Raw genomic sequence first — 21,379 nt, 5'->3', positions numbered from 1 at the left:
AGCAATGGTGCTTTCCAGACAGCATGTATGCAAACTTCTACCTTCCCTGTGAGTTCTAGCTCCATTCATGATGCGGACTGATGAGGACATAATGGTGTGAGTAAACAACCTGGAGATTTGAGATTATTAATAGGAGTGCCAACCCACTGAAGAAGAGAGGGATAAAGGAGGCTCAAATTAGTTTTGATTTAAATAATAATAATAATCTATGAGCTAGAAAATTGGGTCATATTAATTGCATATAAAATAAAAATGAAAGCACTACCTTATGGATGGAAAGATATGTGGAAAGGAAAACATGAATGCAGGTAGTTTAAATTAATGGGAGAGAAAACCTATGAAGATACGGAATCCTTTATCTTCTAATGGTGATTAACTTTCCAGGAGTGGATCTTGATTTCCCATAATTACTATTTTCTAGCAAGTTCCAAGCTTCTAAAAGGAAAAAAAAAATCTGGTATTAATAAAACCTTTATAATCATAGATCTGTGGAGGCAACCTTTCCCTGTAATAGGCAAGATAATAATTTTTTAGGCTTTGTGGGCCATACAAATCTTTGTTGCTACTAAATTAAGCCATTTTAGCTTGAAAGCCACCATGGACAATACTTAAGTGAATGGAATGTGGCTTTGTTTCAGTGAAACTTGATTTACAAAAATAGCAGGTAGCTGGACTTGGCCCATGTGAAGGCCATAGTTTGCAGACTCTTATGCTAGGATTGATGATGCACATATATAAAGACATATATAAAAACTTGCTAAAGTTTTGAACACTGCTTAGATTACGCTAGCCTTTTAAAAAACAACATTTATTAAATTTCTATGTTTAAGTTATTATGCTTCCGGCTAGAGATAAAAAGTAAAATAAGATATTGTTGCTTCTAGGAGGGCCAAAAGCAGGAAGAAAAGTACTGATACGGAAAAGTATAGGGAAGGCTGGCCAAATCAACCTTATGTGTGCATATGTTACCCCAATGCGCTTGGACTGTTTTCTGTAGTTAATAATGATAATGATCGTAATAAAAATGATGATCATGGTAAACATTTATTCAAGACTAGCTAGGTCAATTCACAAAACTTGATTTCTTAAAACTTACTGCATAATCGATTTTCTGAAATTCTGATGACTGATTTACTGGAAAGGGTTTTAAGTGCTTTAACAGGAATATTCAACTTCTGATACTGAATATATTCAACATCCATAATTGCATAAGGGATAGTGTAAAGCATGCTAATTTTTTTCAAAGCATTTTGGGACTTCTTTGCCAATGTCTTAATATTTACCTTTTAGCACTTATAGAATAATTAACTAATTTTTTTATATCTTGTCAATTTCATACTTAGGACATAATATTTGAGATGCATTCTTTATACTGGGTGCAAATTATTTATCTGTTGACTCTCATCTCTAAACCAAACGTCCTATACTCTGCTTTGTGACATATGCACTAAGGCTCTTAACATTCCTTCCTCTCCCTAAACTGGCTCCCCATTAGGGTGAAGTAGAGAAAGAAAGCAAGGTAAGAGGAGAAAATTGAAGCTTGCTACTTCCTGCTTTCTCCCTGCTTTCTTCCTATTCCTCTCATGGTTCTTCAGCCCCACAGGATCAATTCTTTCCAGTAGCAGCACTTGAATCCAGTTTGCTGTTTTCCTGGCACCAACCAGAAGTAAATAGTTCAGTATTACAACTTTCCTCAAGAAGTGGTATTTTAGCAATGGTTTCTAGACTTATTTGGTTATGGAACCCTCTGGGGGAACATCTTATTCAAAACATATTCCACAAAATACACTTACTGTTGACAACATGATCAATGTATGTTCAATAATAATGTTCACTGTGTTCATTGAGGGCCTACTCTTGGGAGAAACTGTTCTAATCCAGAAACAGGTAGGTACTATCTTCATACCAAGTTCACACATTAAAAAAACTGAGGCAGGAGGGCTTATGTAATGCTCCTAATCAAAGAGCTATCAAGTGGCAGAGCTGGGATGCAAGTCCAGAATATGAAAACATAATGGATGTGGAGCATAAAAAAGAGAGGAGGGCAAAATGGCTGTGTTATTTATCCACTGCTGCATTGTAAATACCCTCATCCTAGTGGTTTCCAACAACAGCACTTATTTGGCTGTTAGATCTGCAAGCCCATTGGGAGATGGCTGATGTAGGATGGCTTTGCTCACGTGTCTGCATTCACCTGATGGGAAGCTGTGAGTTAGTTTTACTGTTCTTAGCGGGACTTTCTCATGTGTCAGGGGCCTTAGCGTGAATCCAGGGATGCTACCACAGTGATAACTGAAGATTTTGCTTGAATGGTCAATAAGATGGTAACCATTAAGTAAGATATCTAAAACCATTAAATAAGATATCTGAAACTATTTGAGGGGTGAAATGAGTGGAAATATTAGTGTTGATTGAGACATACATAAATTTGAAGTAAGATAGGTGGAGATACCTCACAAGAAGTTAAATATAGGTCTAGAGGTTGACTATTTTATACCATAAAATAGTTAGAAATGGGAACATGGAAGTTAATTTAAAAAGCCATGGGTTTATATGGTATCATTCATGGAGATCATGTAGAGAAGTCAGGACCATTCTGAGACTGTCAATAATTCTATTTTATTTTGCTTCTTATACTTAGGTAACCTAAGTAATGACTGTCAACAAAAAGACCATTTCATATCATTGAGGTTGAGAGGTAAGTATTGGTGTCATATAGTTCTTCTGCAATATTAGATGCACTTTACTCTTAATTTTTAAGGAAAAAAAAACTAATGTCTTCTACAGAGAAAGAAAAGAGAGAGAAGAAGCAGAGATGAAGTGATCGTCAATTGCCAATGTCTATATTATAAGAGAAATACAAGTGACAGGAAAGAGCAAGCTTTCATTTGCCTAGGAATAGTTTCCTAACATTGAGAGGATGACAGTGATGTCTCTAGACTCGAGGGCAATATTTGTAAGGTTTGTAAGTGATACTTTGGGGATTCAAGGGAATGTATGAAGTGATTTCTTACAGTCTGCAGTAGCACCATCATTCCAGAAATACAATGTATTCAAGAACCCTAAGAAATGTATCTATCACCAGTTTTGTATAATACACAGCACACTTAGAATCCAAGTGTCAATAAGTATTCTTGCCATTTCCTAATTCAAACCTGAAGCATGCGATTTAAGTAAAGATTAATAACAATCACAATAATCAATATACATTTTAAGTATATGAGAACATTTTAACTAACAGGCCTCACCATTATTTCTCACAGTTATATAACCCCTTTTTTCATGATTAACATATATAATACCAAAAAATCCAACATTTTTTGGTGTGGCGAGAATAATATTCAATGGTTTCTCTCTTTTAACATTCTTGAATTTGGCTGTCCTTATCAATAATATTCTAGATGCATGGCCTTGCCTCTTTGAAGGATCAAAATTATGCAACATATATACAAAGTGGAAGAGGGAGTAAAATTCTGGTTTTGCAATCTAGAGTCAAATTTCTTGCCCATAACAAAACAATACGTTAGAAAATCAGACTAGGTTGAGAAAAAGAGAATGTAAGTTATTTTAACTGCCTTTTACATAACAACATTCAAGCTTGCCCACTACAGCATGGATTTTACTATCTATAAACTAGAGACAGAAGGAATGCAGAACATGACAAAAAGAAAGGTTGGTGAGGGAAGCACATTTCTTGTAGCTCTGAGCATTGTGAGAATGAGAAACAAGAGAGAAGAGAGTGATTTGGGAAGTGGACGGTTACAACTCTGTGCCTGACCCTCCTCAGCATGTCAGATAGAGTGATTGGAAAACTAGAACAAAAAGACCTTTTGGTCAGTTTTCCCTTAAAACTGTGGGGCAAACCACCGTGTTGGGTGGCACAACTCAAACCTGGGGGGTGATGCCCCAGCACAGCCAAGAGAGGTGTGTAGATAGATGAGCATGAAGCATCACACCTGAAACTCCACGGTCTGCACGTAGTCTAGCATGTCATGCTTCAGTGAGACAAAGCAGAGTTCTTGAGATGGCCAGGAGATCAGGACACAGAAGCAAAAGTGCAAGGACTTTGTGTCAGAGACAAACAGTGGAGACCACAGACATTTGTGATAAGAACCAGCGGGAAAAGCCAGACAGAACTAGTTGTGTACCTCAGCGGCCGTCAGTCAGACTAGATTTGCCATAAGGAGTCGCAAAGATCAAGAAAATATGCCACAGACCTTGTATGAGTTTCCTACTGCTTCTATAATGAATGGCCACAAACTTAATGGTTTAAACATCACAAGTTTGTTATCTTAAATTTGGGGAGAACAGATGTCTGAAGTGGGTCTCACCGGGATAGAACCAAGGTATTGGCAGGGCTATATTACTCTGGAAGTTTTAGATGAGAATCCATTTCCTTGCCTATTCCAGCTTCTAGAGACTGCTTGCATTCTTTGGCTCATGGTTCCTCTCCATCTTTAGCCTTTTTTCACCCTGCATTACTCTGGCTTTGACTCTTCCACATCTGTTTTACTTGCAAGGACACTTGTAATTACATTGGGCCCACCCCGATATTCCTGAATAATCTCCCTATTTCAAGGTCAGCTGATTAGCAAGCTTATTTCCATCTGCAACTTTAATCCCCCTTTGCATTGTAACTTAACCTATTCATAGGTTCTGGGTAGCAGGGTATGGGTATTCTGGGGGGCTCATTATTTTGCCTATCACGGAGCTGATGCATTTTTTTTAAATCTTTAAACCAACCTACATACCTGGACACCATCTTGGAACAAAGCAGAATACAGAGAGGTAATATAAAAGACAGGCTTTCTCAAAAGAAGAATGAGTCATGCTCAAGAGACTATTTAAAGCTGAAGAGAAATGCCATTGATGCATCTCCCCTTTGCTCTTCACTGCAGCGGCTTCCACTTTCCAGTTGCTTTCCAAGGATAGAGAGAGGCTCTTGAGGAAGCTTAGATCAATTACAAAAACAAAGAAGCTAATCTTCCCTTGCATATCTGAGGAGTGAGTTAAATTTCTGAATCTGCCACATGATTGCGAATCACAATAACAACCCCTAATGATGGGCTTTAAAAACATAACGGATTTACTTGATCCTACAGAAATGCTTTAAGAAGAAACTTGCACACCATTATTTGACAGATGAGACTGTTACCTGTTAAGAGACTTGTCCCTAAAACTGAGTAGCAGAGGAATCTGGAGGACCCTCAAGTGGAAAAAAAACTTTTTCCACTGAGTTTGTGTCCTCTACCTCCGTGTCATTGTCCCTGAGCAGAGGATTTAAGTAAATTAATTTTCCTAAGAACTTGCTGTATTTATTTATGACACGTGTCCCTCCTAAACTTTCAGGAAACCTGTCACTTTAGTTACCAGAACTAAAATAGTAGAGATGGAAAGTGAAATGTCACTAATCGCACACTCTCTAGGTCCTCCGCAGAGTCTTCCTCAAACACGTATGAAACCATTAAGCAGAGAAAAGAATTTAAGAGCTAAGTACTTCGTAAGACCATGTCATAAGTGTGTTTAAGGGAAAAAGATTGATTTTAGAGGTGTTGGCAGTTTTATGAAGTTATTGTGGATGGAAAGTAAGAAAGCATTTCAGAAAATAAACTGGAAGAGAAAATTTCAAAGTCCTAAATCCAAAGAGTGGCACTGAACTGTGAAATTCAGGAGAAACATTTCCAGCAGCACATAAAAGTGTCAAAGTGGCAGTAATGGGGCTTATCATTACCCAGGTGTGTACCTGAGTCCATTAAGGTGATGGAAAGGTGGCTGCAGAATATCTGTGACTCCGGAGCACAAGAAAAGATAGAGTGCCTTTTTCTTTAATTGGCAAATCAAGAGCAAGTAAGAGAACTGCAATCCATTTTTAACCACTTCTCTTCATTGCACAAGGACTTTTACTCAAGAGTGGCAATATATCACGGGATAGAAAACAGGACCCAGATTCTTTAAGACCACCAAGGTAAATAACAGCCAGGAAGAAAGACATCAAAAATTATGTTAAAATTAATGATTCCAAAATGCAAATAGAAGCATCCTGAACTGTGATGAGAGAAGAAACTATATTTTAGTACCTATGAGGCATTATATATAATATATATATATTATTATACATATATCATATACCATTTATATCAATAATATGATATATATTATACATATATAATTATATATACACACACATAGATATATATATATGTATATGTGTGTGTGTGTGTGTATATATATATATATATATATATATATATATATATATATATCTCAATGAATAGGTTTTACTAAGTAAGTCTCATTTGTTCATAATACTCTGAAGTGACTTGGGAGATATTCAGTTTCTGGGGTTTTCCTTTTCTCCAGAATTTAACTAACCTATGCATACAGTAGAAGTCAGCTGATTTGCACAAGACCTCATATGGAAGTCACTGCAGAAAGTGCCTCTTACTCTTTGAGCACATATGGTTTGTGAGCACTGCAGAATTTTCCATAGATGAGTCCTTATACAGGACCATTTTTTTACATACACATAGTTTAGGCTTAGTGGTTTTATTCATATATCACTATACACATTTTTTTTCTATTTTTTGCGTTTTTTGTTTTAGTAACAATTCTAGTTGATATGTGGACAGATACCCTTCGATCCTTTTATTTATAATTTGACCACTTGAATAAAATATATTCTAGGGGCTATTTTTTTTTTCTTACAAAGGATAAAGTTATATAAAATGGTTGGAGATTTTTTCTTTATGCAGAGCATTATTACATATAAAGGATTTTCAAATTGAAAACCATCCTAATGAATATAGTAATACCATTTATTTTTAAAGCTTAACATCTTTTGTTATGAAGATATTTGCAATTATACATTGATAGCTAATATTTATATAAAAGCATTAAATACACTGTCAAGTGCAAACACACACACACACACACACACACACACACACACACACGTACACATGGTACTAGTGTTGTCAGGGAAGAGTCATAAGAAAAGAAAACAACATATAAGCAAAGATTTGAAGGAATCAAGTGATTGACCCAGGTGCCCATCTGGGACCAGTGGCTTCCAGGCAAAAAGATACGTTTAGTTTTAGTCATCACTAATGCTCAAGAAATGAAGACCTTCTTAGCTGGTCAACTAGCTAAACTTTTGTCAAGTTTCTCAACATTGAAGTTTCTTAGCTGTACGTAATAAATATAGTAATGTCATTTAGTTTTAAAACTTAGCATCTTTTGTTCTGAAGATATTTGCAATTACACATTGACAGCTAATATTTATATAAAAGCATTAAGTATATTGTCAAGTGCACACACACACGTACACAATGTGAATGCTATGAGAATCAACTCAATTATATATATAAAGAATATACAGTAGGAAAATCAGAAACAACACTACCCACTCCCTATATGCTTACTATTAAAAGGATTCTTTAAATCCCATGTATTTAATCAAGATGAGTGTCTTTTTCCTCAAACACAGAATATCCATTAATGTAATTGTGATAGATTCTAAACCCAGGAGCAATCCATGCATTGCATAACTTGAAATCCTCTTGCTACACACCTAGAAATATTATGTTACATATAACAGTAATGATATAAGACAGTCGTTTACACCAATTTGGTAAAAATAACAATAATAAAATGTAACAATACCAAATGTTGGTAAGAATGTGAGTAACAGAGACTCATACACTGCTGGTCTGAGTATAAATTGGAACAACTACTTTGAAGAGAAATTTGGCATAATCTAGTAAATTAGAAGATGTGCTTATTCTTTAACTCAGCAGTAACAATCTAGAGATACAAACTCTGAATACACACATACACACACACACACACACACACACACACACATAGACAGAGAGAGAGGCAGAGAAAGAGAGAGACTGTTTTTGCAAATTTTTAAATAATAAAATGGAAAAATAAAATCCCATAAACTAAAAGGGAATAGATAAAAAATTTATGTCACTTTTACAAAATGTGATAAATCATATCGAGTAGCATGAATAATCAAAACCATATTTTGTGAATAACAAAGTTGAGGATATATGTGTATAGTTTAATATCATTTATATAAAGGTATAAAAATTGGCAAGCAATATATCATGTTTACATATATGCACATGTATAGCAATGGCATAAATTATACATGATAATAATGAACATTAAAATAAGAACAGCTCCCTCTGTATAAATGTGGCCAAATACTAACATTCAACAAAGTTGCATAGTACGTATATTTATGAGTCTTTGCCACATTCATTTTTACAATGTTCTGTAAGCTTGAAATTTTTCTAAAATAAAGTCAGTATTGCACTTCTATACAGATGAAAGTCCCTGTGGTAGAATAGGTTAAACAAACACAAAAATGGGAACACACTGATTTCAAAGGGCAGGAGAAATGTCCTGCTACTTGAAAATGGTATCTTACCTCAATATTGTTGAGTCAGTATTGTGACAGGCATTGTTCTAAGTGCTTTGCACCTCTGATCTCATTTAATCCTTGTAACAATTCTCTGTAGAAGACACTATTATTTCCCCCTTTTAGAGCTAGGGAATTGAAACACAGAAAGGTCAGTAACTTGGCCAGTGTCACATAGCTAATAAGTTGGAGCACTAGAAGTTAAACCAGAGAGTCTGAGCTCACTACGCAATACACAAACTGCAAACTGCCCTTGGTAGATATGCTTACATTAAAGAAGCAGTTCTCAAAGTATGTTCCAGGGCCCAGCAGCACCAGAAGCACCTAGGACCTAGCCAGAAATGCAAGCTTTTGCATCTTACTCTAGACCTACTGAATCAGAAACTCTGGGACTGAGCTTAGCAAAATGTATTTACAAGTCCTCACTGTGACTCTTGTCCATGCTAAAGTTTAAGAACTCTTAGGTTGAGGTAATCTACAGGCCTGTAGATCTCACTCACGAATGGGAAAACTAAAAACGGGAGTTACAATATATGTTTTTACATCAGGTGAAACCTGATACTACTTGGCTCATACTTTAAAATGCTGCGTGAGTTGCAGACAGGTTGCAAAAATCAGTGTATTTACTTGGGAATGAGGCAAAATTTTTGTGGTGGAAGGGCAGAATTTTCAAAGAGAATAACTTGAAGAAGATGAGACTTGGAGAGTCTATGTCAAGCTGGAGGTACATGATCAAGTTAACATAAATGGAAGATTTCATATGGGATACCCTTCTCCCTTCCATGAATTTCAATTTCTTATAGGAGACTTAAGAAAATCCAAATTAGCTCAAACTGATACTTTTGTCCCTTGAGCCACATGTATTCTGAAATTGAACAGTCTTTTTCAATTAGAAAAAATTACATTTACTAGTTGAATCTGAACTGGTAATACTATAGATTTTGCAAGGGCAATGCTGCAAAGGGGAGGAGGAATTGGAGCTTTTGCAATCCATTTTCCCTCCTCAGCAAAGTCCCAAAAAGCATTGTCCCATTGAGTGTCCTGAGGCATGGAGTCCTACAGGGTGAAGTGTGGTACTGAAAGCGAAGTCAAGCATAGAGAAGCCCATGGCCTGGTAAAGCATTCCAGAAGGGACATACACCAGGGAATAAGCCCAATTGTTATATTGCCCCCACGGGCTAGAGAATGGTAGGATGGATTTCACATATGTGCTTTGTTTTATGTAGCATCACATTAACAGAATCTGGTTCAGATGATTCACCATAAGCATGTACTGTGTGGAATAAAGAAAAAAGAGACTTTCTTCATGGGAGACTTTTGTTATTCAACAAAAAAATCTAAAGCTTTTTTTCTGAGGGTTCACAAATTATTTCTCTGCTTCCAGCCCTATGACTAGTTTGTTTGTGTGTTTGTTTTGTTGTTGTTTTTAATGGCTAGGATATGAAAAAGAGAGAGAGAGACTTTCCATCACCTTGACCCCACTTTGTACCCACTTAGAGAAATGCATTTTAAATAGATTTACAGTGGAAATATTCAGCAGATAATTCTCTCCAGTATAAAAGCATCTTTCCCTCTCTCCAATATACTTTGCAAATGCTTAAGTATATTAACAGGGAATGGACAAGACTCTCTCCAAATAGATAGTGATTTGACAAAAAAAGCTGTCTTCCTCTTGGAATTAGTCCACTTTGCCTTGGACGCCCACCAGCTCTCATCTGTGCCCCCTGCAAGCCTTTGCCTAGCGCAAGTTCATCCAGTTTATATGATTATTTAAATGTGAGTGAAAGTCATCTTACCTCTTTTTTTTAATGCCATGACTTATATATAATGTGTACAAAACCTTTGGGTCAGTTTTGATTTGGCAATGCTACCTATCCTCTCCTGACGAACCATGCTAATGTAGGCAAGAGAAGCATTTGTACCTTACCCTTTATTTGCTATTTTAAAATTATCCTCTGCCACTATAAATTTGTTTTATTTCTTTGCCTTCTGAATTTTTACTGTCAGGAATTTTACAAATGTGTCTCTCATGTTACTAAGATGGTAGACATTATGATTTCCTAAATTAAAGATTTAAAAAAAAATCATGGTTCTGCAAGTCTGGATGATTTGCTGAAGACAAAACAGGTAGTAAACACCGAAGCTGGATTTTGCAGCCAAGATCAGAATGGTACATTCTGCAGCCCTCTCTACTCTATCTCGTCACCTCTTAGAAGAAAGAACCTAATATTTTTAGGTCCATTTTTAGGTCCTCAAGGACCAAGAATAGGGTATATTGGCCTTTGTGCCATGGAGGTGAACTACAACTTTCCCATCTTTGACCACTTTTATGATGAACCAGTTATCAACATGTGCCCTAAGGAGGGCTACATGTTTTCTCACTGAAAAGAATTTTAAACACACACACACACACACACACACACACACACACACACACACACACAGTTATAGCCTCCTGCATGTCTCTCTTCATCTAATCCCTTTCTTTCACTCTCCAAAGAAAACCATTGTCCTGAAGTTGGGGGATATCATTCCCGTACATGTTTTCAAACCCTTATTAAATATGTGTAATTCTAATTTCTTACTGTTATAATTAATATCGCAATAACCTTTCTTATACAACTCCCATTGTCCACCCAGCAAGAGAGCCTCTAAATGTTGTTCATTCGTGCATTAGCAGCAGCAGCATCAACTGGGAGCCTGTTAGAAATACAGACTCTGAGGCCCCACTTCAGACCTTATAAATAGAGGCTGTATTTCTGCTTTGGAACGATATACTCAGGTAATCCAGGAGCACATTCGACTTGGACAAGCACTGCTTTAGGGTATATAAAAAGGAGTGGAATTGCTGAGAAGAACACACAATGCTTCAACTTTATTAGATATTCCCAAATTGCTCTCCAAGTGATGATGTCAATATGCAGTCCCACCAGAAATCAGTCTTTTCAAAATTTTTCCGATCAGCTGAATGTGAAAAGCTGTGTCTTTATTGTCTTGACTTGCGTTTCCCTCATTTTAATGAGGTTGAGCATCTTTCCATAAATCCACTGCCTATTGGTGCTGTCTCCTGGTCATATCTTGTGCCAGATTTTCTGTTGGTTTCTTTGCTTTGTGTTCTGTTCCTTTATGCCAAGTCAAAGTAACCTAAAGAGGTCTCTTTACCTTTATTTTCTCCTTTTTCTCCCTTTTATCTTTCCTTCTCTCCCTATTTGCTAAATTAAAAGAGGTTGCAGAGTGTCGAGGTTATTCAGATATTCTAGTTGTTGGGATATTAGGTGTGAACAATTACCAGAGTCCTTTATTGTTGTCTCCTTGACTAGGACAAAATACTAACAATAACAGTAATAGCTAGTCCATATGTGAATTGAACCGAATTTGAACCCAGTCCTGCCTGATTTCAAGGCCTATTCTCAAAAGGTTTTTTACTCTCCAATTGTTTCTTGTGATCAAAACATTAATTTTACATTAAAGCTGAAAGTTACCACTGTTTCTTTTCTCCCTTTAATATATAATGTCTTAATATATAATAGTATATAAGATGTATATTATATGCATGTGTAAGAGATGATACCTATAATTTATGGCATGGATTGCATATACATACAACTGTAATGATAGAATCTTTTTATAGCATTGGGGTATAGCAAAGCTAACCTCTGAATTACAGTCTTTAACAATGAGTAGGTATAAGAGATGAAGTAGTTCCAAAGCCATTCATGAGATTTGTTATACAGTTCTACTTCCATTAATATTTTTGAAAAATTCTTGTAAGGATCATCTACGAAACCCTAAATAAATAAGACTGTTTATTTGCGTGTAATTGTTTTGCTAAGCCTCTCCTCTGGAAATTCTGATTCTGTAGGTCTGGGTTGGAACCCAGGTATCTGTATTTTTACAGAAACACAAGTGAATCTCTTTATAAGCATATTTTGGTGGAGGGGGGCTTCTATTTCATAAGTAATAGATATATCTGCTCCTTCTCATCTGAATAGTGACCCAGCATAATTCAAAACATGTGGTAGGATCAGCACAATGAGGCATGCATTTTGGAAGGAACATTATGATCAGTTTTGCTTAGGGAGGAAATATCCTCCCACATCCCAAGGGGGTATCTACTAGGCAAATGTCAAGGCAATTACAATTAGGACCCATTTAAACACTGCACAGCTACTGCCCTGTCTCAAAACACTAATAAAGCATCGAGTCAAAGTGCTGACTTCGTTTACAAGCCACCCACTCTCCTAGCACAGCTGCTGTCCCTTATCTCCTTGTGACCTCTACACAGACTGCAGATAAGGGAGGCTTCGAGGCAGCAGAAGCTCTGGGCTCAACTGGGTCTCCAGGCAATGGTCAGAGCTCAGTCCGGCCCTCTTGCTCCAACTTCAGTCTCAGTCTGTGCAGCTCTTCCAGTTCTAGACTCTTGGCTACATTCTCTGCACACCTATAAACTGTGCCTTAGTCCTCATTTCAAAGTTCTGAGATGCCTATTTTGGAAGATGCAAATAATTGCAAGAGAAGTGAATCTGATTTGATGTGACAGAAGAAAGCAATTGAAGAGGATATTATAACTACTCAAGTTTGCAGGAACTCTTTCATTGCCAATGAAGAACTTTCTCAGTTTGGACAAAACACAACCATGAGGTGTTCCTGATGAAAGCTTTTGTTTCTAAAAACCTAAAAATAATTTACAAGTTGCTATCATACATTTACAAGGGTGCTGTCAAATACTACCACTCCTTCAGGAAAGGGGGAAGGGTGGTAAGAAATTTTTTAAACACACACATGCACACACATTCACATCAAGGAATAGCAGATTTACAGGTACAGAACCTTTCTTTTTCCATCCATCAATCAAGCAATAAATATCCATTAAGTAGCAAATAAAATACTGTGCTATGAAAAAAGAATGAAGGATAGGAAATATAAGGTAGTAAGCATTTGATTCCATAGATTATAAGAGTTATATGCATTAATACATTGGAAAAGCACTTACAGCTGAGCTGGAGATACAGGAGAAGTTCAGTAAATGTTTGTTGTCTTCCTTAATTACTTTCCTCTAAGAAGCTTAAGGTACACACATCTAATGATCTAGTTCATTATTGAGAAGATGTTTTGCTTATTTTTAATTTTGCATCCTCAGCAGCTAATTCATAAAATGATTAATAAGTATCTATAGAATTCAGCTGAAGTCAGCAAATATTAAATTATAAATCAATGCTAGACGCAATAAATTAGAACAGTGGTTCTCAATCAGGATGATTTGCCCCAAAACCACTAGAAACATTTTGCAATGTTTGGAGATATTTTTTGGTTGCCACAGCTTGTGGGGAGGGGGTTACAACTGGTTTCTAGTAGGTAGAGACCATGGGTGTTGTTAAATATCTGACAATGCACAGGGCAGCCCCACAACAAAGAATTGTTAGGACCAAGGGAATAGTGAAGGCTTTGCATTTCAAGAATGGAAGATATGTATTTCAGACACAAGAGAAAAGTAGGGGCAGGGAAAATGTTAATATGAAGAACAATAAGAGAAGAATGAAAAGTCTGGAAGGGGTGTTTAGGAACAGTGAGGATATCACTTTGGGTTTTCCTTTCCATTCCTGCAATTACCCTGTGTTTCTTCTATCCTTTCATTCCTTGTGTTGTTTATTAGAGCATTTAGTCATGTGACTCTGCCCCACGAATCCGCCCTACCCTCACCTCCATTTCCCTCACACTTCCTCTCTTTGGTCTGCCTGTCTGTACAAATCCTAGAGCTCTAGAATCCGTAGAGACAATTCCATTCTCCTATCTTGATGCTTTGCTTAATGTAGACACGTGAAGTATCATCTTTTTCTTTAAATGCTTATTTCACCAGACATGGGGATAGTGGCTGTACATTTCTCTGGAATGTCCAACTTTCCATTAAACCCATTTCAATAAATTACCTGCAACTAAGTGTTGAAAAGAGAATGATTATCAGGTTTCAGGAAACCTCCATCTTCAGCCATATATATAACAGAATAGCATTAGATGCACACATACCATCCCAAGCCATTAGTAACTACACATTTCTCCTTCAATCAATCATTTCTTCAATTATGTCTATTTTCCCTATGCAAATGGTAAAAGCTGTGAGAATTCATTCCCATATTTGGAGCTTCTTACTTGTAAGGATTTCATCCAAAGGAAATTAAGTGGTTGAGCACATTTCTTCCATTACTAGAATCTTATTTTATTTTCCTACTTATGTCCCAATATTAAAGAACATTTAACTTAAAGACACTCAGCAAGGATAGTGCTTGGGGAAAATATCCTTTATGAGTTTATAAAATGTAAACAATAAGGATTGGAGGGTAATTTCATAATTGACATTTGGTTTGTTTTGCTTGTTTGATTTTATTTCTACTGAAAGAAAAACAATGACATTTTCTCTATGTCTTGTTATTTTAAACATCCTAGTAATTTTGTGCACATCTGATAAAGAAGGCGGAATGAAGGAACCGAAAGAATATGAAAAAATATCTAGCAGCTGCCCAATTATAATAACCTCAAGGCAAAGAAGTTGGTCAGAAGTGCAATTCTTTTGTTTACTTTTAATTTCCTTCTGGCTTTTAAAAATATAACTTGTGTTCATGTAAATGCTACATCAAAGCAGTCATAATAAATAATTAGAGTGTTATCAAAGACCGTTTTGTTCTTCCAGCTGCTAGAACTGTTTTATTCACATAGTATTGTGAAATGAGTCAAAAACAGCTGCTATTTTATGTAAGTAATTCTATGATTTGATTTGAAATGCATTCCTCCAGTAGATCTAATGGCATTTTAAGAGCAATGGCAGACTCATGACAAAACATTTCTGGACTGTCATGCATCTCAGAAGGAAAATAACTTTGATCGGTGGATGAGTATTATGAATGGAAATGCATTCTTTCAAAAGGGAAAAGTTAGCTTGAAATTGTGTGCTCTCGGGCTGAGCGTGTAAATGGCACAGCTGCATAATATGGTGCACAGGTCAGACATCTAGAGGTCCTTCCGGGGAATGCATCCTCCCTCAGAAGGAGACAGACAATTCACTTGCTAATTTGATTTACCCCACCTCTGGAGTCCTCCATTCTCAGAAGCTATTTAAAGACAGAAATAGTGTTAAGTTCTCTGGGGTAGAAGTAAGCATAAGCAGGGCAAAACAAAATCAGGATGAAAGATAGAAAAAAATTAAGCTGCTGCAGAGGATGAAAATGGGTAAAGGAGTCAAAAAAGAACAGAAAGAGATAAAGAGAGGAGAGGAAAGAAAAGAATATCCCAATCTGTCTTATTTTTTTTGTCTATTCCTTTTTTTTTTAATTTTTAAATTTTATTTAAATCCAAGTCAGATAACATCTAGTGTACTAATGATTTCAGGAGTAGAATTTAGTGATTCATCACTTACACAAAACATCCAGTGCTCATCCCAACAAGTGTCCTCATTATTCCTTATCACCCATTCAGCCCATCTCCCTACCCAATACCCCTCTAGAAACCCTCAATTTGTTCCTGTATTTAAGAGTCTCTTATGGTTTACCTCTCTCAGCAAAGCCCCTTTCACTTATCCTGATTAACTAATGTTAATCAGGGTTGTACAATTCTCTATCCCACACCATTTATACAAAGAAGTAGAAATGTCTCCTTGTTTTTCTCAGAGAAAGGTGTACAACTGGGAGAGTAATTTCAGTAATATTTGACCACAGCTAAAACATGCTATGAGCTAATGCAACAGGAATGAACAAGACACCTCAGGATAAGTCACTTTCTAATCAGATTGTTTACGTACTTACTGACACCCCAACTCAAATGCATTATGCATTTAGTAATGGGAAATCCAAGCATATGTTCCCAATCAACTTGTCTCAAACTTATTATTGATACCATTTAGAAAATTACAGGCTTTTCCATGTCAACAACTTTTGCCAATAATTTATTTCTTCAGACTCAAGACATTTTATCTTTGGGAGATAACAGTGCACAGAATATATAAACTGGTAATCTTCTTTTCATGTCATAAAATTGTATTATATTGAATGTCTTATTTAATGTAACCTAAGGGTATCAGTCTGTAAGAAATAAATTAACTGTATTGTTTTTATTTTATGTTTATGACTAAATGTCTGTGTATTTGGCCTTTACACTTACTTTTGATACTATTTTTTATATAATCCATTTTCTTTAAGATACTTATATGGAATGTCTATGAATATACAGTTAGCTAAATTATGAAATAAACACAGAATGAAACATTATACAGCAATTTAAAAGAATGAGCTAAATTCTTACATTGACCTAGAGTGAAAATGACCTAGAGAGTGACCTAGGTCACTTACAGTGACCTAGAGAGCAACATATACAACATGCCCTTATTATTTAAAAACTAAACAAATAAAAAAACAAGTGTATATTTATATTTATATTTGCCTAAATAAGAAGGAAGCTAAATTAACTATAGTTAGTTCAGGAGTACTGAAGGAGATAGAGAAAGAAATTTAAGTTTCTCTTTACTGAACTCTGTATTTTTAGTCATCATGATCATGCATTATAGTACAATTTTTGCCATTCACAAAAAACAGTACAGTTTAAATAAGCAAATAAATAAAAAACAGTACAGTTTAAATAAGCAAATAATTTTCTTACTGCCTCTTCAATACACTTCAATAGTATAAATGGCAAAATATACAATATATTTAGACTGTAAATATTTACTTTTATCTAACATAACAGACTAATTTAGTTAATACTTAGCAGTGTTAGCATTTATTACTTACAACATTTATGAGTAGTAAGCCCTACTATGTGCAAAGAAACTCCAGTTTTTTTATATACTATTTCATTTACTATTTGTAACAAGTCTAAAAGTAACAACTCATAAAAGTTTTGCAACAACTCATAAAAGTAAGATGATTAATTCTATTACATGTATAAGTTAACTAAGACTTAGAGGGGTAAATTAACTTGTCAAAGCTAGTAAGTAGCAAAACTGAAATTAAAACTGAGGTCTGTTTGATTCAAAACCCATGCCCTGCAGCAATGAACATCACTGCCTTAATGATCTGTTTTTTGATGCATAAATATGTATGGGCACATACACTCAATACAATAATACAATCGTAAATTACTTTATTTGGCTGGTACATATGCCCCTGCCCCACAAACACCTAGAAGAATAAAGCTTGTTGCAGATAAGAAGGAATATAAAAGTGCCAGTAGTATATGCCTCAGGCATAAATGATTCATTTATAAATGTATATTAATGTCACACATTATCTAATCTAACCATCCAAAACAACTTAGAATTTTCTTGGATTAAGTTTGCCTGAATTTTAAAGTTATAGCTTGACATTTTGTAGCCTTTGAACCACTAAGGATTTTCATACTATTCTTTGTATTTTTCCCTTTGATTTTCTGTATTGTAAGTACTTGGGCTGACACATATACCCAGATTTTAACTTAATTACATTTTTAATACTTTTCTAATTCCCAATAGAAATTCTGATGTTTTAATCAAGAGCTCTGCTTTGTTTCAGCTATTTGGTAGAGTTAATTAGTCTATTCAGACTTATGTTTATAAATATGCATTCTATTAAAATATTAATGATTTTCTACTTGAAGTTTACACCATTATTTTTTTTTAAGTTTATTTATTTTTGAGAGAGAGGGAGTGCATGGGCACAGGAGCATGAGCAGGGGAGGATCAGAGAGAGAGGGAGACAGGAGACAGAGAGTACCAAGCACAAAGCACAAGGCCTGATGCAGGGCTTGAACTCATGAACCAGGAGATCATGGCCTGAGTTGAAATCAAGAGTTGGACACTTAACCAACTGAGCCACCCAGGTGCCCCTCACTCCATTATTATTATTACTATTATTATTATTATTATTATTATTTATTTATTTATTTTTAGTGAGTTAAGGCAAAGACTAATTTCTGAGTTAAAAAATCAGATCTTTAAATTATCATTATATTGTTTGTTAAGATAAAGAAGGAGTTTAATTAGATATTACCCAAGGTCCAAATATAGATCCTATGAGTTTCAATGTAATAATTTCATTCTTCCTCAACTATTTCCAAAAGTCTAACACTTATGTGATTACTTGATGTTTTTATACGCTTTCTCAAATAACTAACCAATGTGCAAAATTTAAACTCCTTATTTTATATATAACAATGCCATTAGTTAGCATTTTCAAGTCTTGACAAAAAATAGTGAAATTTTAAAATAAGTTGGAATGGGGGTAATTTTGAAACTCAATTTGCAGAAGTCACTGATATTTGTAGTATATTATGATATAAACACATATATGAATGCATACTAAATATCCATTTACTAAATTATTTTCCTATAGTACTATACACTATTTAATATGTGATTCTTAAAAGAAGACATACAAATGGCCAATAGGTACATGAAAAGATGCTCAAAGTCACTAACCACCAGTGAAATGCAAATCAGACCACATCAAGATATTATCTGTCATCTGTTAGAATGGTCATTGTAAAACAGAAATCAAAACAAAACAAAGCCCAGAAAATAACAAGTGCTAGCAAGGATGTGGGGAAATTGGAATACTTATGCTCTGTTGTGAAGTAATGCAGCCACACTGGGAAATAATATGGAGGTTTCTAAAAAAAAAATTGAAATAAAAACTACCAAAAGATCTAGAAATCCTATTTCTGGGTATTTATACAAAAGAACAGAAATCAGTATTTCCAAGAGATATTTGCACTTCCTTGCTCATTGTAGCATTATTTTATAGTTGCTAATAGGAGGAAGCAAACCAGGTGTCTATTGACAAATGAATGGATAAAGAAACACAGTACATACATACAATGAAATATTATATAGCAATTCAAGAAGGAAATCCTGTCATATGCTAAAACATGAATGAACCTTGAGAACATCATACTAAGTGAAATACTCCAATCATAGAAAGACAATTCCTGTATGCTTCCACTGACATGAGGTATCTAAAATTTACTGGGACTCATAGAAGCAGAAAGTAGACTAGAGATTGCAGGAGTTTGAGGGTAGGGGAAATGGAGAGTTACTGTTCAATGTCAATGAAGTTTCAATCATGCAAGATGAAAAGTTCTAGAAATCTGCTGTGCATTTCACTTATACTTAACAATACTGCACTGCATCCTTAGAAATTTGTTAGGAAGGTAGATCTCATATTCCGTATTTTTTATCACACACAAAAAAGAAATTTGATTCAGTATAAAAGTTTATATTCATGCAAACTTATGTTGTTCTTTGGCAGAATAAACACATTTTGCAGCAACTGCATCTCCTCATTTGTCTGTTAAAGCTTCCTGTATAAGCTGGCTGGTGGCGATGAAGGGAAATGTCTCTCACCACGCAACTCATCATGGGATGCATCAGGACATAGTGACAACTGTCACACACAGGATTTAGAATTTTATGGACCTAGATCTGGGTTCATACTCCCTAACCCATGGTATTCTGTGAACTTGATACATTGCTATCCCCTCTGAATTTTACTTTTCTCATCATAAAAAGTGAGAATAAAGACAAATAGATCGTAAGTTTGCTGTAAGGGTTAATAATACATTTCATACAAAATGGGAGTACCATGGGGGCGCTCAGTCAGTTGAGTGTCCAACTTCGACTCAAGTCAGAATCTCATGGTCCATGAGTTCAAGCCCCGTGTCGGGCTCTGTGCTGACAGCTTAGAGCCTGGAGCCTGCTTCACATTCTGTGTCTCCCTCTCTCTCTGCTCCTCCCCCACTTGTGCTCTCTCTTTTTCTTTCTCTCTCTCTCTCTCTCAAAAATAAATAGACATTAAAATTTTTTTTTTTAAAAATGGAGTATCATGCATTCAGTACGTACATAATAAGAGCTCAGCAAGCACTGGTAATAATAGTAATAATAATAATAGTAGCAATAGTAGCAGTAGCAGGGGAAGTAGTAGAAGCAGCAATAGTAATGATTGTAAAAGGAGTAATAAGGGCAGTAGTAGTGATAATAAAGTAGTAGTTGCAATAGTAGAAGTGATAATGGCAATAGAAGGAGCAAGGATGGTGGTATTAACACTAATAATAGTAATGGTAGTAGTAATAAAATTATTTCGGTAGCATACTTCAATCTCTAAAAACATCTCTCATCAAACTTAAGGCTTCAGTCTTCATCCTGTGATGCTACTACACATACATTTGTTTCTGGTGAGTAAGGACAGTCCCCATGTACCTAGTCTTTGTGTTTAGAACCTTCTGGCATCTAAGAGTTTAGTGGCTTCTGCCAATCGCGTTTTCATTCTATTCAATTGTTATGATCAGCATTTAATAGGAGTAGAGAACTTATTGCATTTAGGTATTTCTACAAACTTTGCATGTAATGCCATTGATTCGGCCTAAATAATTTGTCTTAAAAATAAATGAAAATTAAAACATAAAAGAGAAAGGAGTGAGGACAATGTAATTTACTAGAGAATTAGGGAAATAAAAGAGATTCGGAAGTTGGGTGGGCCTGCTATTCCAAATTTTCTGTTCAGAACAGGAGAGGGTCTTGACTCAGATGTGGAAGGCATACGGCAGAAAGATGGGCCTGTCCAGGCACGGTTCAGCCTGTGGATTCACTAATTGGATGTCTTCCTCGGGGCCACAAGGTGGCTACAAATAGAGATTTGGACCTTCCTGATTCAAGGTGCTTCTTCTTAGAAGGACGAAGGAATTCTTTTAACTCAAAAAACTAATTCGTTGTGAGTAACTAAACGAGTACTTCAAAATAAATTACATAGAATTTACTATCTTAACCCAAACTATGTGAAACCAATTTATATATTTATAATATGGTGAATTAAGTCAAAGATGAATTTCTGTATTAAAGAAAATGTATTATTTAAATCATGTTTAATAATTTCCATGAGTATTTAAAAACAAAAACAAACCGCAGCATTTCCTGTCCTATTTCAGATTGGCTTA

General features: G+C 35.4%; 2 long non-coding RNA genes across 3 annotated transcripts in view; one reads left to right on the top strand and one right to left on the bottom strand.

The window, feature by feature from the left end:
• The window catches only part of LOC107179968, a 225,957-nt gene extending 225,555 nt beyond the window's left edge, over positions 1-402 (bottom strand). The window contains exon 1 of the long non-coding RNA XR_006220121.1: positions 266-402. This is a non-coding gene — a long non-coding RNA (uncharacterized LOC107179968). The remainder of the gene's footprint in view (positions 1-265) is intronic.
• Positions 9-19,963, top strand: LOC122240407. Of its 2 annotated transcripts, none has more exons than XR_006220123.1 (3): positions 9-94; positions 2,642-2,698; positions 19,699-19,963. It is a non-coding gene; the product is annotated as an uncharacterized LOC122240407 (long non-coding RNA). The 2 variants fall into 2 exon arrangements; XR_006220124.1 differs by lacking the exon at positions 9-94 and adding an exon at positions 154-308.
• Positions 19,964-21,379: the final 1,416 nt, after the last annotated feature.

Source organism: Panthera tigris, chromosome B4, assembly GCF_018350195.1.
Source record: "Panthera tigris isolate Pti1 chromosome B4, P.tigris_Pti1_mat1.1, whole genome shotgun sequence".
NCBI classification, from domain to species: domain Eukaryota; kingdom Metazoa; phylum Chordata; class Mammalia; order Carnivora; family Felidae; genus Panthera; species Panthera tigris.
The sequence above is the reverse complement of the archived record's forward strand: the minus strand, read 5'-3'. Positions and strand labels throughout refer to the sequence as shown.